The 12,417-nt window shown below is 39.1% G+C and overlaps 1 protein-coding gene and 1 long non-coding RNA gene across 4 annotated transcripts in view; one reads left to right on the top strand and one right to left on the bottom strand.

Annotated features, from left to right (window-relative positions):
* DIPK1A (divergent protein kinase domain 1A) overlaps positions 1-12,417 on the top strand; it is a 92,683-nt gene that overhangs the window by 42,098 nt on the left and 38,168 nt on the right. The window lies entirely within an intron of this gene.
* The window catches only part of LOC140104045 (uncharacterized), a 218,363-nt gene continuing 207,933 nt past the window's right edge, over positions 1,988-12,417 (bottom strand). Inside the window, exons 6-8 of one of the 2 annotated variants that reach the window (XR_011850235.1) lie at positions 10,667-10,860; positions 7,354-7,744; positions 1,988-3,247 (exon numbers count right to left, since the gene is read on the bottom strand). This is a non-coding gene — a long non-coding RNA (uncharacterized lncRNA). Of the gene's footprint in view, positions 3,248-5,385; positions 7,745-10,666; positions 10,861-12,417 lie in introns of those variants that run through there. The other variant, XR_011850234.1, reaches the window with a different exon arrangement.

The raw sequence follows: 12,417 nt of genomic DNA, 5'->3' as shown, positions 1-12,417 counted from the left end.
TGTCCACAAAAAAAAGAATAAATAAAGTGATCAAAGTGATTGTACAGTCCCCAAAAGCAAAGCAAATGTCAGCTCATCCCACAAAAAAAATGACACCTTACACAGCTCCATACACCGAAGTACCAGAATAGGCCAAAATAAAGTATTTTTTTTTCAACTATAGATTTTACCTTTTTAACATCTGGTATATTAAAAATAATAAACCCTTTATAAATTTGGTCTCCCTGTGATTGTATTGTGAGATGTGTTTTTTGGGAGAACCGCTATCTGTCATGCTGGCAGATGAAAGGTACATTGTAAAAGCCATGGATTTGTCTGCAGTAGACTAAGGGTTAATGCAGACGTGGTTAGCAGGGGTAGGCTGTTTGGTCTATGATGGCCTAGCTAGCATAGACACCTTTGTAATGTCTGTACTGGGCCTGCTTATTATGGAGTAGGGGTAGGCTGGTAGTGGGACGTCTACTCCACTCGGGCTTCGGTCCTGGGTATTTGTATAGCCCATAGGTGCCAATCACAGGACTTGTTAGACTACAGGCCAGAAGCAGTAGGGGAGGCACTACCTGGGAGCTGAATGTTGGATTGTAATACACCTAAGTTAACTGATTGCCTCCATATATCCTGCTGGCCAAGAGCGATAGGTGCATGTATACATAGGGACGTACTACTGTATTAGTCAGTTCTCAGAGGAGTAGGATTAGTTTTAGTTTATGCCTATGCTGAGGCTGAACATAAGTTGTGAATAAAACACTTATTTTGGATTATAACCTGTGTGTATCCTAGCTTCCTGCACTACTACCTAGTGTCTGCCAGAGAAATCCCCCACAGTACCGACCCAAAGAATACATAAGAGGTGTAATTTGGATAGCACAGTCTAAAATTGCTAGTACACAAAATAAAATACTGTCACCAGGAAGTACAATTTATTAGACAGAAAACAATCTTTCGTACCGTTTTATACACATAAAATTTAGTAAGTTGTGGATTTCTAAATATGGGGAATGAAAAATGGAAAGCCTAAAAACAAAAATAGCTTAGTCCTTAAAGGACATTTTGCAGGGGGAAAAAACAGGACTATCTGAACATACTAATGCAATATTCCCCCCCTAGCCCTATTCTAATTACAGGGGGTACCCTATTTAAGAAAATGCAACTTACAGACAACCCCTAGTTACAAACGGATGTTGGTAGTTTACTGTACTTTAGTCCTAGGCTACAATGATCAGCTGAAAGAGTATCTCCAATTAAGTTTCATTGTTAATCCTGGTTCTTATGACAACCCAAAAGTTTTAAAATGCAATTGTTACGGAGAACAAAATAATTTTGTCCGGAGTTAAAATTATAAAATATACCAGTTCCGTCTTGCATACAAATTCAACTTAAGAACAAACCTAAAGAACCTTATATGTAATCCGGGGACCGCCTGTATATGAATTTCAAAAGCTTAGTTTTAGTGTAACATAACGAAATGTTGTGCCACACTGTGGCACTTAGTGGTCCAATCGACCCGGTGGTCCAGGGTATTCATGAAGGGGTTGTCCAAGCACCCTCTTTAGTCTTCTTGCTCTTCTGCACTACTACTGTCAATAATCCTTGATGCCGGCGCTGCTTGCATCCAATGCGGTTGGGTAGTGCGCAGTGACCTTCCTGCAAATTTATAATGCTTCTTAACATACTGTGGTGAGACTTCCTCCCGCTGATGAGGTAGCACAGTGTGGATGCGCAGGGAGACCCTCACGCACTACGCAATTGCCTACAGGAAGCTGCGCTTGCACATTGGGTGCATTCAGTGACAGCATTGAGAATTGATGACAGTGGTAGTGGCGGTGGAGCACAGCAAGAACACTAGAAAGGAGTGCCTGGACAACCCCTTCATGAATACCCTGGCCTGCTGAGGGGAATGTTGTGTCGATTGGACCACTAAGTGCCACAGTTTAGCACAGCATTTAGGTACGTTACACTAAAGCTAGGCTTTTGAAATTCACGTAATTTACATGGGGCTAAGGGTTAAAACGGGTTTAAAAATTGAAATGCAACACAATGATATAGAAGTAATGACTCTCCAGTAGTGTAATACAGATTTCTTGTAAATGCAATCATGTGAGTACAAATATGTAAATGGATGGGGATTTTTTCAGGTGGGGACTGAGGTGAATGGTTCACTTTCCAGAACTGATATTTTCACATTAAGTAATGGATGAAAAATACCTTCCCTGCTCAGCATCTGTTTCCAATCTTAGCGGTCTCATACGTGAAATGTACAGCAGTTCCACTCCTTCCATATGAAGCATGTGCAGCTATGACATCTGCTTCCACTGTATGTAATTGAAGATCATTTGCAAGTATAACATCTTCTAGATCTGTGTTGGACATGTTGCCGCTTGTAAGATCTGGTATGTACACAATTTAATGTGATATAAAATGTTTTCATTTTATGGTTTGTCAATGATGTGTGTGTGTGTGTAGCTGACTCTATAGCAGAGTAATATTATTGTTTTTTTCCACTCCTGCATCCCTCTGTAATGAATCATAGACCATATGGACTCTGCAGTATATAACTAGCCATACATATGGTGTAACAACCATCTGCTGCAATTATCTAATGGTCTGATTGTATCCTGTGTGATAGGAACATTTGTGAGAGTGCACATATTAAAGCATGTTAACACTTTTGCCATATGCCTTAGCCCCAAAGCTTTTATAGAGAACAAATAAACACCGGACCATTCCTTGCAAATCACAGTTATTCTATCTGTAACTGTAGTCCGGTGTGTATTTTTGGAATTCAAGTGGTTATGTAAACTTTCTTTTATAGAAGTTTTCTCTTCCGCAGCCTCTATCTGTATCTGGCCTCTATGGCTAATGAGTAGGGACCTAGCTGCTGTGACTCTCTCCTCACCTAACCCTTTATTACAAAACTTCTATGTAAACTGATATCACAATGACCTTCTCTATATTATTCTAACAAGACTAAATTCTGCAGAAATTTCAGAGAGAAACTAAAATATGGCCCAGTTCACACCTGCATTCAGTTCTCAGATATTCTCCTCCATCGATTAATCAATAATAGCAGAAGTCTTTGAGGTTCTGTTAAAATGTTTGTTGATTTTAGAGTTCATTTGATGGCTTCTATTAGCGTCTTTTTGGGCTACTAATGTTCTTTAAAATGGAAAAAAATCGCTGTGCCGCTTCTGTCCAAGTTTTCTGCTCGAGCAATGGAAGTTGTGCAAATGGAAACCAACAGAAGCAACTGAAAGTAATAATGAGAGGTTGGATCACGTGTGAGAACTAGGCCTAAGAAGAGGAACAGCCACATTTCTTTGATAAAATATGCAAGTATGTTTGTTGAAAAGTTACTGACAATTTAAAGCGATGTTGTCAACAGGAATGTAATTTAAAACTGCTGACAGGTTCCGATAGCCTTTGTAAAATTCCTTTGTCAGCAATTGGAATCATTTCAATATCCTTATAAAACTTTATTTTATATGACCTGGCTCTCCGCTAGCACAGGTGGCGAGTCCCAGTGTATGAGGGGCAGAAACATGTGTTCCTGTGTCTCCATCTCCTCATGTATTCTTCCTTTAAACCACACCTGCCCTCTTCCCTACCTGCTCAATCCACATGACAGGAAGTGGGGAGGGAGCTGGGTGAGTGTGATGGAGACAAGACAAGACACATGCACACAAAAGCTGCAGCTGGAACCTCCCACCCCACCCCCAGGACTCACAGCATTCTGCTAGTGGGGGCCAGGTATTGTGAAATAAAGTACGGAAATGCTGACCTAGATAATTTTAAAATCAGCTATTGGAACCTGTCAGCAGCTACAATTACATTTTCGGTGACTGTTTCACTTTATGTTAACTAGGCTTTGCTATTCTTCTAAAGTATGAAGTGTCATAGAAGTGAATGTTTTTGGTATCAGGAGCAATATAACAAATGTTTTTTCCAGTTATTCAACATGACATTTCACAGAACCTGTCAGCAGAAAGTAACCTAATAAACATCCAGTATGCTGGTTATACCCTAAAATTTAATTCATTGTTGTATACATGAATATGTATGAAATTTTCAGGATTTTGCATATTCAGTGGTTAAAATGTTTGTTATAGTGCTAATCTATATCCGTCTTTTTTGTAAAACGGATTAAAAACTCCTAGATTATGTCACTTGAATGGCCAAGTGTGGGAGCATCATCCAAAAAAACGCAACTGAGGCATGAAAATACCTGGAGAAAAAACAAATTGTTTTATTAAAAACAATACAATACCTTGAAGACCGGTGTAGAGGCATTCCAATGTTTCTTAATTGGTTTCTGTCCGTTTGCGATGTTCTCTAAAAATGCCTTTTTTATTTCTCTTGCTTTCATGACTGCATGAAGTCAAGGAGGCGGGATTGCTCTCAGCTCCAGTCAAGCTCTCCTGCCCCCGCTGGCCTCTGCTTCCTCCTTCAATGTGGAGGCATTCCAATGTTTCTTTATCGGTTTCTGTCCGTTTTCCACATTGTCAATGCTTCCACATTGAAGGAGTAGGACAAGGCCATCGGGGGACCTTGACTGGAGCTGAGAGTTATCCCGCCTCCTTGACTAACTACAGTCATGAAAGCAAGAGGAATGAGAACATTGGAACTGGACAGAAACTGATTAAGAAACATTGGAATGCATCGGTCTTCAAGGTATTGTGTGAGGTTTAGTATTGATGGTTGAGATGACTTGTTCCCTTTAAGTCAGTTCTGTTGTCAGGTCCCTATTTGCACTAAATCATTCCCCACTTTCTCTTCTTCTTACAGTCTCTGTTTCCTAGTGGTCTATGACTTGTTAAAGTAGGGCATGTGTCCTTTGCAGATTCTATGGCCCCATTTGTGAGCTGACAACCGGGACACACATTTTGGGGCTCTTCCTATTCCAGGCTGTGCTTGTCGCTAAGGCAGTCTTTTTTTTTTTTTTTTTCCCTCTCTCAATGGCAGCTCACATGCAGATGACACTCAGTCCGCAAACAATGGACCACTGACCAATTGTTTGCGTCCTGTCAGGATAACATAACTGTGTGCCTCATGCAAGACTTACACTTACCGCATATTTTGCTTTATAGTTTCATGATCAGAGAGTATTTGGATGCCTATTAATCAGATTTAAAAACTATTCAGTGATACCACTGAGGGTCTTTTCTTTTAACTGCACTCTGGTCATTTGGGACCTCAGTTGTGTATAATATTAGTTTTTCCTCAAGTGCACCTTACAAGATTTTCAGTCAGTTTCGAGGAAATAGAAGAAAAGCTAGTTTGAATGAACATAATAATTCTTTATATAGTGCACACAGATTATGCAGTGCTGCACAGAGCTTGTCAAATCGGTCCTTGTCCCCAAAGGGGCTCACAATCTAATCAACCTACCAGTATGTTTTTGGAATGTGGGAGGAAACCGGAGGACCCGGAGGAAACCCATGCAAACACAGAGAGAACATATAAGCTCTTTGCAGAAGTTGATTCTGGGACTTATCTACAAGTGACTTCAATCCTTGTGTAATGTGGATGTGTTGGGTGGTACACACAGGGTAGATATATCAAAACCATGCGCACCAGATGTCACAGCCCTCTTTTGCAGAGGAGGTTAATTTCACAAAGCTAAACACTAAATTTTCTCTGAAAGGACCCATTACTAGAAAACTGGTAAGGTATTACAGAACGCCTTATCTGTTTCACTACACAATGCTTTTTTTTTTTTCACTTTTGGAGAAATTTGAGTGTAGCTAGACTACTTGGTGCTGTTATTTGCTTAGTAGCCATAAAGTATTTTGTCTTTATAGAAGGTTATTGTGAAGCTCCATTTCTATAATCGGTTGTCTCTCATGACTGTGTATTTATGTGCTGCCCAGCTGGGACGGAGAAGACAATGGGTTAGTTAAGTGCTGAGATACACAAAGACGACTTGTGGTGAATGATTTTCTACGAGAAGATGGGGGTGAGAGAGTCTTGGAAGAGCGGAGGGACCTTTGTATAGCGGAGGGAATATGCAGTGTGAAGGCTTTGGAACGAAGGGTGTAAAGTTTACTTTTGTCATTCCGCTGGGACAGTGTTATGTGTGTGGGTCGGGTGGATGAGGTACAGAGCGTGTTTGTTTTCTAATCCCATTTATGAATTTGGCGGAGCATTGTTGGGCTTTCAGCTGATTTATTTTGGCTTGCTAAGTTTTCATTTTTGATTCAATGTGGAGATTTCTTGGCTTTCCCTTAGTGTTCCCAGCTATTTCTTTAGACCTGCCATGACCTACTTCAACTGAGTTAGGATACATAGAAAAATATGGCTGGATTGTTGCATTGACATAAATGTTCATAGTTAAAGTTGCGTCAGTTGTTACATCCACACAAGTAGCTCCATTTTGGTCTTTTGCCATCAGTGTTGTCCATTATTTTCCATGCAGGGATGACTTTCTAGTTTTCTTCTAATAGTCCCCCATACACATTAAATAGCTATTGTTTATTCAATGGATGCTCATTCGCTTCGGGATCCCATCCTCGTTAGAAAGTGCATATTTACTGAATGAAAGGAGTCGCTACCTTATCCTTGTGTCCCTAATATCTGTCATCAGAGGATAGTCGGGAGAACCCATACACACTACATCGTTGACGTTAATCTCCCAAAGATCCTGCAACCTATTTGGAGATATGTATACACACTGAAAACTGCTTATTTGACTTTGTGTAATATATAATTTCTTCTACAATCCTTTTATGATTTTTGTTTCATCTGGTGTCCTGAAGGCTTTGCAGGATCTGTTGGAGTCCAACAAGTCCCACTTTTCCATGACCAATAATGGGGTTCCATGAAAAATACCAGAGACCTAACAAAACCCTTCACTCCAGGAACAAACACAGTCTTTGATAAATTCTCTTTCGTGAATAAGTTGTAGGAAACAATCTAGTGCAGATAAGAGGGGAGGGAGTTGTCTACTGTGGCTTAGTGAGAAATGTGAGGACATCTATACGTGTTCTGTTGGTATTAGGACGTGATGTTGTTTTGTGATAAGTTTATACAGCTGGGAATAGACTGTCACTTTACCTATAATCATTTGTATTCAGTGGTAACCGTCAAAGAGTGTGTGTAGAACAATACTTCTGCTTTGAAAAAATCCCTTGTGACATTTCAAGGGACAAAAATAAAACATAAAACATGCATAATAAAATACTTTGTTTTTACAGGTAGTAGATTTAATGGCGTAGAACCAATCGTGTAAGGCCCCAGTTTAATTGTGTACACTAGAAAACACGCCAGAAAGCACCTTGTATGTAAAGTAATATCTACCAGTCATTTTTAAAGGTATTGCCTACTTATAACCTAATAGGGTCACCATGTTGTACTTACGTTGGTAAGCTTTTCTGTTTGTAGGAGCCATGGGTCATATGAACCATCGGCAGTAGGACTTGGGACCTGTGACATACTGCGAACGACGGGTGAATTGGGGGGGGGGTGCTCTCATTACTGTATGAACCAGTGGCATTGAAATGTTGTTCACAGAGGGACATGCATACAGTAATGAGCTCAGTCTCCTCATTCGCTGGGAATCCGACGAACATTGGACCTCACAGGAAGTTCCAGATAGTTCTGCTGGGTCACGTGACCTGCAGCCTATGGACAAGAGATTTACTGGAGCCCATAAGGGGATTGCATGTTCTTAATAGCGACCAACTCCTTTAATTTTTTTTTTTTTTTCATTAAGCTTTCAGCTGTGATTGGTGATGTTGTGGTTCTGATTCTGCAACAAAAAACAACAATGATGATAGCCAAAACAAGTGATAAGATGTATTAGAAAGTTTTTTTGTATTGACTTGTTTAATGCAACATTTTTGAGCATTTAGGTTTTAAAAATTATCAACAATGGTCTTTTCCAAGATTGTGCGAATTAATATGTATTATCTCCCTTTAAATAAATCAGCTGTTTTTTTTTTTTTTGTTTTTTTTTAAATGCTTCGATATCTCCTTTAATTCAATGTATTTACCCTTTTATGATTCTTTGGTTTTGATATAAAGGGTAAAACCATTGCAGTAACACAAACCATTGAAATAGATTATTAACAATGTATCATAAAGTATTTCATAGCAGCGTTTCCATAGGGATGCATGTGGACAGCTCTTAGACCTTATGTCTACAAGATTCTTTCACAAAAAAAGCCTATTGTTTCCTGAGAAAAATAGAACTCCCTTCCCTCCTTTGTCAATTGTTAGTACATTACATACAAAGACAAAATATTCAATTCAGATCCCGATTTGTTGTGACATAGTAGACTCCCATGTGGATACAGGCCAGAGCCTGTAGGATTGTTCTGAGAATTCATTATTTGTGTACATTACGAAATGGAAAATTCTCATCAGATTGTTCTCGATTGCTGGTATTTGAGGCAAAACACTGTGATACTATTTTTAAACATTTCTTAGAATTATTCTAAATTTTCATTTGTTAAAGGGGTTCTCTGGGCATACGCCCCAACACCTAAACTAATATCTGACTGCAGCTCACAGAGATTACAAGTGAGTACTCGAAAGTCTATGGAGAAGGGAGGAGAGAACACAAACTATTCCATAAGCCAATACTTTTAAGATAGATTATGGTTGCACGGCGGGAAGTATTTTACGGACTCCTTTTCATGTTGTTTTAGGGCATGCCATGCCCCTTGGTTGATTGTACCACACATTGGTTATCTGTGATTTGGGCATGAAACATGCCGGTCACATCCGTTTTAACATGACCATGTTGCATATAAAATGTGGGAGCATTCTGCCGGCCCTGCAGATTTACCTACAGGGAAGGAACTTGAGGAGAGTTGGCAACTATGAATTATTGACATATCCAAGTTTACTCTCTGCCCTTCCTATGTTATTTCTATGTGTACTGTCAACTGCAATCTGAACTGTTAGACCGTTTTATTTCCCTTTTTGGCTGACTGGCATGCATTCAGGGTGCAGTGTTTGGACATGGCTCTGCTGCCAGTTAATATGTAATCTCTAGACGGCAGCGATCTTTATCATGGTCTCATCAAATTTTTGAAAGGAGAAGATTTTATTAGATTTTGTATCTCAACATATTTTCATGTGTACAAAGTAAATGCATTCCAGGTCCGACAACTAATAAAAGGGAACATTGATATTAGTTTTTCTGAATTCCTGTAAAAGTGTCAATTATTATGCCTTAGTTATACTACTCTTTGAATGATTAGGCTCTAAAGCTAGAGGGCTGACTTTTCTCAAGATTGACCTTGTTCACCCTCATATCTTCCATTTCCTACCTAAAAGTTATGCCATTAGTGAAGTGTGTAACCTAGGAGAGGGGGATTGGACTGATAATTTAAACTTTAAAATCACTACTCAAACCCTACTAATGCTATAGATAGCACACATAGATTACAATGCCTGAGCCTCTGGGCTGGGTGTGTGTTCATGCGCTGGAAGGGGTCTTGATCAGCAAAACCCAGGGTTGGGCCGAGCCGTGTGGTGCCTGGATAACTGTTTAGGTTTTAAGCTGTGTTTGTGAGTATTCTAAAATAAGATTCTTCTTACTCAAGTTACGTCGGTGACCTACACTATGGATCCACTTTTATCCATCCATAGATTGAACAGTATGGATCTCTTCTGCACGTTGTGCTGCGTTTTTCAGGGGGGGGCGGTGAAGGTGTGAACACTGTGTTCAAAAAGTGGGGGACCTTATCCAACTTGATTTATATACACTCTAAATAAATGAGTTGAATAGGCTATATTTTTATGGATTCTAAGGAGTTTTTAGCCTTTCTCCCTTGGATCGGTGGTCCTCCTCTAAGTATATCAACATTAGTTTTTTTCTCTTTCTTTTTTCTGTTTATGATTCTTGAGCTTCCTGCTAGGGCTCAAAAGTACATTTGTTGGGTGTTGTTTGTGTGTGTTTTTTTTGTTTGTTTTGTTTTGCTGCAACCTTGACCATGAGACAAGTGATGTTTTAGACTTTTCTTAAATATTTTATTTGTATATTTACCATTCATTAGAACTTCTTAAGTTCTTTGTGGCTGGTCAAGCTTTGTTAGAGCACAAAAGGTTTGTGGACGGAGGTGGTATGGCATTGTGACAAATTGTTCATAATAAACGTTCTTTCATTTGTAAAGGAGAAATTGAACTTTTGGCCTAACAAAAGCAATGTGAATGGTAGTGTACCCGTTCTTCATAATTATTTTATGCACGTATGGTTAGGAGGGGTGAGTATAGAAAACTTATTTAGACAAGTATCAGCCTGTAGTAATTTTTTTCGGCAAGCTCTCAACAAATGTTAAGTAACCTCCTCTGTCTGCGAAGAATCCGTCTAAAGTGATCTATCAAGGCATCAGTCACACAACCATGTTCGGGCTGTAGAGACAGTCTGTGGGTTGGCCAGATTTCAAAGACCGGAGACTCACAACATCATAGTTTTCTATAATATTATAAGATTCTTCTTAACGGTGCCCTGTACACCCTGGTGTCCAGTTCTTACTAGTTGATGGATCGATTGCATGTGTCAAATTACTCAATTTGAAGAGTAAGGGTGCGTTACAAATTTCCAAGCAGAGCACTTGACACTAAAATTAACAGTCTATGGGGGTTCTCATAAGTGGAGGAACTAGAAGTTGGACTCCCCCACATATCAGATTATAGAATAACAATAATACTTGATACAAACCTTTTAACGTAAACCGCATAACAGAGACTAAGCCACTGCATATAGAGAATATCACAGAAAAATCAGGAGTGTTTTAGTTGCTTTCCTCTTAAAGTTGTGGGCTTGTAAAAATCCAGCTCTTTTGCATATTGTTTTAAACTCGTTTTCTGGAGATTTTGTGTCATTCCAGGAAATAATGAAAACTGTTCCATTCCCTAGAAGACATAACACAGGGCAGTCTACCATCAGTAAAACAATTGGTAGGTGTCCTTTAAATATCGTAGCGATTTTGAATAGACTGCACCATTGTAACCTTCTGAATCTACAGCAGATTTTACCTTCTTCAAATGAAGAAACAACTTTAGAAAGCCGACATCGCACATCTAGAAGAACATAATTTTCCCACTGTCTTTATAGTTTATAAAACATGAAAAACACATTGTACTGTACCTGACATGTAGAAGCTTGTGTCATTGAAAGAGAACATTTGAATATGTAGAGACTGTTCACAGTTAAGGTGAATGCCTTTCATTGATTCTGCTGATCAATGCATTCAATTTCATATGGAATATGAGGATATAAAAACTTGAGCAGACAGCTGGTGAGCAAAGTGGTAAAAGGTTCCTTTTTATTAATTTTTTTTGTTAAATGAGTAATGAGCCAAACCCTTTAATACGTTGGCACAACAGGCATTGGGAGACTGCCATGGAAGCTTGAGTTGTGTGTACATGTTATCCAGCTCTGATCCACCTGCTGATAGCAATACACAATTGGCACAGCGACCTCATGAAACTCCTCAAACTGTAGTTGCTTGTACTTTCACTGTATGTTATCCAGACGCACCAGCAAGCTCTCATATATTCCAGACTGAAACCCGTTCTGTTGAGATTGATATATATTTTTTTTTAAATCTTAATGCTCAGGGGACACACAGGCTGATTTGCTACAAAGATATGTGGAGGAATATCGGAACCAGCCTTTGCAAAACATTCTTTGCAGTAGAGACGCCTTAAGTCCTTGTGCCCAAACCAATAAATTGTAGACAAGACAGAAATGCAAATCATACTAGATGATGAAATCCATGTATATTTCCTGTGATTGGGGGTAGGGTGGAGGGAAATATTACTCCTCTCCTCCAGTCATTGTGGTCTGTATTTTACGGATGGAACCCTGTGATACTTTAATATGATCATTTTTAGCCACTACATTGATAACACAGCTGTCTGATTCTTGTTCTATTTTAGTTTAGCTGCTAAAAACAGTTGATCTGTTGGTGTGAAGTATATTGGACCCCCTTCAATTTCATATTTGTGACCTATTCGTAGAATAGGTCCCTAACAAGATGGCTCCCTACTGGAGAGTTGGGTGCCAACTTTAGAATGATAGCATGGACTGTTTAGTGCTGTTCTCTATTACTTTTCTAATCAGAGTTAGACTAAAAATTCTATTGACTATGGCGTAAACCCAGCCTAACAGAGAATTCATAACTATTTCAGTTCTATTCTTGTATAGATCCCAGTGGATGTGGATTGACCCCATTGTCATTGAATGTATTGATGTCCCAGTATTGTTTTTATAGCCAAAATAGTATTGCAGTCTGTACTGTTCTTTCTGTCAAATCTTCTAGAGGTAATGGGAACAAAGTCTAATATAGTAAAACACTTCTCAACGGTCATAACGATAAATAAACCAAAATTGCATGATAAAACAATAGACATCAGATAATATAACCGCTAACAGAAGCTTACTGGTGTTTCTCAGTGGAGTAGTGG

This window comes from Engystomops pustulosus, chromosome 10 (genome assembly GCF_040894005.1).
Source record: "Engystomops pustulosus chromosome 10, aEngPut4.maternal, whole genome shotgun sequence".
NCBI lineage: Eukaryota > Metazoa > Chordata > Amphibia > Anura > Leptodactylidae > Engystomops > Engystomops pustulosus.
The sequence above is the reverse complement of the archived record's forward strand: the minus strand, read 5'-3'. Positions and strand labels throughout refer to the sequence as shown.